The sequence below is a fragment of the Poecilia reticulata genome, linkage group LG7 (assembly GCF_000633615.1).
Source record: "Poecilia reticulata strain Guanapo linkage group LG7, Guppy_female_1.0+MT, whole genome shotgun sequence".
Classification (NCBI taxonomy): domain Eukaryota; kingdom Metazoa; phylum Chordata; class Actinopteri; order Cyprinodontiformes; family Poeciliidae; genus Poecilia; species Poecilia reticulata.
The window spans coordinates 14,018,306-14,023,107 of record NC_024337.1 but is presented as its reverse complement, the minus strand read 5'-3'; the positions used below and the strand labels follow the sequence as shown (position 1 = coordinate 14,023,107).

General features: G+C 37.9%; 2 protein-coding genes and 1 pseudogene across 3 annotated transcripts in view; all 3 read right to left on the bottom strand.

Annotated features, from left to right (window-relative positions):
* The window catches only part of LOC103467867 (6-phosphofructo-2-kinase/fructose-2,6-bisphosphatase 1-like), a 72,712-nt gene that overhangs the window by 46,935 nt on the left and 20,975 nt on the right, over positions 1 to 4,802 (bottom strand). The gene's annotated exons all lie outside the window — the stretch shown is intronic.
* LOC103467865 (P2Y purinoceptor 1-like) overlaps positions 1 to 4,802 on the bottom strand; it is a 53,122-nt gene that overhangs the window by 35,588 nt on the left and 12,732 nt on the right. The window lies entirely within an intron of this gene.
* Positions 2,551 to 3,891, bottom strand: LOC108166448 (P2Y purinoceptor 1-like; annotated as a pseudogene).

The window sequence follows — 4,802 nt, the reverse complement described above, 5'->3', positions numbered from 1 at the left end:
CTTGCTTAAAGTGAATTTCAAGAGTACTAAGATGTTTCCACAAGAAACTAGACTAAAATACTTGGTGATATTTTGTGTTTTTGCTATGTAGTGTTATTTTAGGGTCGTATTTACTGCCAGTGGCACATTAGATCATCGGTAGATTAGAGAAAATTCACAAACTCTACAAACTCTTCTGATAAGTTTTGGAACTTATCAGTCCACCCTGAAAATAGGAACAGTTTAAATAAACAATAAAAGGCCTAAATTAATGCAATATTCATACCCAAGATGAGAGCATGCAAACCTCTAACAATGCAGCTGTTTCTTTCTTGTTCCAGACTCAAGAGCAGGATGTTCGTTTTTTTAAATGACACATTTATCATTTTCTAAACATTGGYGTTAAACAGCTTTAAGCTCAAACTTTCTGATCATGAAAGTTAAGTTTTGTTAAGTTTTATCTTATTATTTTATATATGAATAAAATAGGTCAAGGACCAGARATGTACATGCAACTTTTTTCATGAATATAAAAATTAAGGAATAATTTAAAACCTTTTCATGTTGGGCTSATTATGCATAGTAAAACTTAAAGATTGTTTAAAACCAAAATTTTACAACATAAAAAAAAAAATTAAAACTTTAATTTGTGGAGGATTTCCTCCAATATACCAGCAGCAAAAAAGTAATATGCTACCACCACCAAGTTCACAGTGTTCTTAGATTTCAAGGCTTAACTGACATTGCAGCTTTCTTGGTCTTTGACACGGTGATATTATCAAGTCAAATCTGCTAAAAAAAATTATAATAAAATGAGGATTTAATTATGGTAGATTTAAAATTTAGACATAGAAAAAATAGAACCAAGATGAAGAGTAGCTGAGTAACACTACAATCAATGCTTCGTGTCGCCACGTTCGGCCCGTTATTTCAACAACTGACTCGCCTTCGGGCGGGGCAGCATCTCTGTTAGTGAGATAATTTTACACCTGACATTGTACCAAGCTGTCCCGCTACAACCATTGGGAAAATTCAACTGCCTAGTCACCGTTTGAATGAAGGAGGAGAACAATGAGGCGGTTTTAGGTAAAACATTACTGAAGTACACAGACTTAAACAAAAATGGCAAAGCCTTGTTAAATTCTACACTAAAATCGGACTTAAGCCCCAACAGTTCAGCCAAATCAAAACAAACCTGAAAATAGGAACGGCAAAATTCCTACACAGCAACGTAAAAGACTCGTTTCCAGCCAGATATTCAGCTGAAACATTAGATTGGAGTAGTTTCCGACCAGTTATTGGGTTTAGGCAGAAATCAGGTTTTATTACTTTTTTAGTATTAATAAATAAAACCATAATAAGAAAATTGCATTTTGTAATTACTCAGGATATATTTGTCTTATATTAGAAAGTGACTGATGACAAATATTTGAGTGTCAGAAAAACAGAAAAAAGAAACATGCAAGAGGACCAACACTTTTTCAAAAACTGTATAATTTTAATCCTGTGAGAATGAGAACAAAAAACTCAAACAAATTAAAGCAAATGGGCTAAAAAGAGACTATATGTTGAGCTGGATTTCAACATGCTCACCTCACATTATATTATCTGCTATTGAATTTTCTAGCATCTGGCAACAAAACAAAAAACTGCTAAAAATAATACAAAGCATACAGAGCTGAACATCAAGTTCACTCATGAAATGGTTGGTTTAACAAAAACTACTTGCTTTCAAAAAGCACTTAGTTTCTTGCTCAGTCTGTGGTACCGGCACAGAGCTGGATTCTGGTTTGGACCATCGACAGAACATCTGGTGACATCTCTGCAGCAGCTGCCTGAACTGAACACCCATGTCTTCATTTACATGCAAGTAAGCCAGTGGATTAAGAGCACTGTTCAGGCCCACAAGACCACGATTTGTTTTGTTCYTGTAAAACTCTGGAATACAGGCTGAGGTTCTTGAAAACATGGCATGGTGTATAACAAAGAGAAAACAGAAGAATCAATAAAGTCAACAGTTTGAAGATTTGCTGTTTCTGGTTCTTTACGATCATATTTGAGCGGCAGATAACAAGAGTCACGTGTCCATAGCAGCCAACAATGATGGCAAAAGGGGGTGCAGAATCCAAAGAATGTCAAGCAGAGGTTGTAGATCAGGTAATTATCAGCATTTTTCAGATTAGTTGTATCAAGACATTTTTCTGTCTTGCTCACTAAATATTTATGGAASAACATGTCTGGTAAACTTTGAGCACTTACTAGAATCCACACCAGGACAGACATGACCACAGAGCGAGTCGTAGTTAATCTCCCCAACACTCTCATTGKATGAACGATGGACAGGTRCCGGTACACACTTATACAGGTCAGGAATCCAATGCTGCTGTACAAATTCAGTTTAAAACAGAATCTTGTTACGAAGCAGAAAGGTTCTCCAAAGATCCATTTACTCTCTTTAAGGTAGTACACGATGAGAAAGGGATGAGTCAGCAGATACAACATATCTGCTAGTCCAAGATTAAGAACAAGGATGTTCCAGCCAGATAATTTCTTCCAGTTGTGCNCACATTATATTATCTGCTATTGAATTTTCTAGCATCTGGCAACAAAACAAAAAACTGCTAAAAATAATACAAAGCATACAGAGCTGAACATCAAGTTCACTCATGAAATGGTTGGTTTAACAAAAACTACTTGCTTTCAAAAAGCACTTAGTTTCTTGCTCAGTCTGTGGTACCGGCACAGAGCTGGATTCTGGTTTGGACCATCGACAGAACATCTGGTGACATCTCTGCAGCAGCTGCCTGAACTGAACACCCATGTCTTCATTTACATGCAAGTAAGCCAGTGGATTAAGAGCACTGTTCAGGCCCACAAGACCACGATTTGTTTTGTTCYTGTAAAACTCTGGAATACAGGCTGAGGTTCTTGAAAACATGGCATGGTGTATAACAAAGAGAAAACAGAAGAATCAATAAAGTCAACAGTTTGAAGATTTGCTGTTTCTGGTTCTTTACGATCATATTTGAGCGGCAGATAACAAGAGTCACGTGTCCATAGCAGCCAACAATGATGGCAAAAGGGGGTGCAGAATCCAAAGAATGTCAAGCAGAGGTTGTAGATCAGGTAATTATCAGCATTTTTCAGATTAGTTGTATCAAGACATTTTTCTGTCTTGCTCACTAAATATTTATGGAASAACATGTCTGGTAAACTTTGAGCACTTACTAGAATCCACACCAGGACAGACATGACCACAGAGCGAGTCGTAGTTAATCTCCCCAACACTCTCATTGKATGAACGATGGACAGGTRCCGGTACACACTTATACAGGTCAGGAATCCAATGCTGCTGTACAAATTCAGTTTAAAACAGAATCTTGTTACGAAGCAGAAAGGTTCTCCAAAGATCCATTTACTCTCTTTAAGGTAGTACACGATGAGAAAGGGATGAGTCAGCAGATACAACATATCTGCTAGTCCAAGATTAAGAACAAGGATGTTCCAGCCAGATAATTTCTTCCAGTTGTGCMKCAAAGACTTCATTCCCATACATTCAGGACCAATCCAACAACAAACACCAAGATGAAGAGAGCMKKCAGGATTGTATGTCRAAATAATTTCTCATGGGGTGGAGTGCAGTTGGATGTAGTCATTCTGTCTTCCAGACAAGTCAGATCAGCTCTTCCCCTCTGAAGCTCTGCTTACAAAATGAAGATGGAGTAGACAAACACAAGCTAAATAACTTCCTCTTTGAGCTCAAGCTTAGCTGTGACCACAATTATCAGCTTAAATAAAAATTACCACAAGACCCTTGCCTGTAAGAGGTTTTATTAGCAGGTTGCACAATTTTGAAAGTGAAACACTGTTGRTGCAAGATGCTGGGATCTGCTCTCGCTGTTGGACAGTGAGAGCAGTCCAACAGCTCTCGCGGTTGGACTGCTCTCCAACAGCAGTATTTCACCACTCATATTTCACCACTCTGTGAAATATGAGTGGTCATATTTCACAGACCACTCAACCTCAACATCTGCTTAAAGCTGCAGTATGTAACTTWAAAAAAAGATTTCAGGTATGTATTAAAATATTTCTATTATGTATAAATTAGGTGAATTTACTCCCAGATAGTTTTTCCATTTTGCCAAACAGCATATCATTTATACCTAAATCAAAAAATTAACAGCCATTCAAGGCGATCGGCAGGATGATCATCCATGAGGCCATCCATGATCGGCCTCATGGATGATCGGTGTTGGAATCGGCAGCAAAAAAACGGATCGGAGCATCCCTACTGACAATAAGACTGAAACATATGATGAGYATAGGTGACCAATAAATGTATTATTTAAGAAAGTCACCGCCTCTCTTACTGTCTGCCTGTCCAAGCATCCATGGCTGGAGCATACTCCTCCTGCCCCTAGGACCTCCATCCATCCATCCATCCATTTTCTTTCACCCTTGTCCCTCAGTGGGGTCGGGAGGGTTGCTGGTGCCCATCTCCAGCTAACGTTCCGGGCGAGAGGCGGGGTACACCCTGGACAGGTCGCCACTAGGACCTGTCTTTCTAAATTATTTTCTATCATGCCTCCCTTACGGATAGGTTTTATCACAACCATTCTACTCCCCAAAATTAAATGCTATATTTTAAAAAATTTTCTATACAAACCACTGGCATAAGCGTTCTATGGCCTGATTAATAGAACAGATTATTAAAATTTTAATTTTAATAATAGATTATTAAAATAGAACAGATATATCAGAGATATAACACTTCAAATTGCTGCCACAATTAAAAGTTGACTTTTATTGCATTTTATTATGAG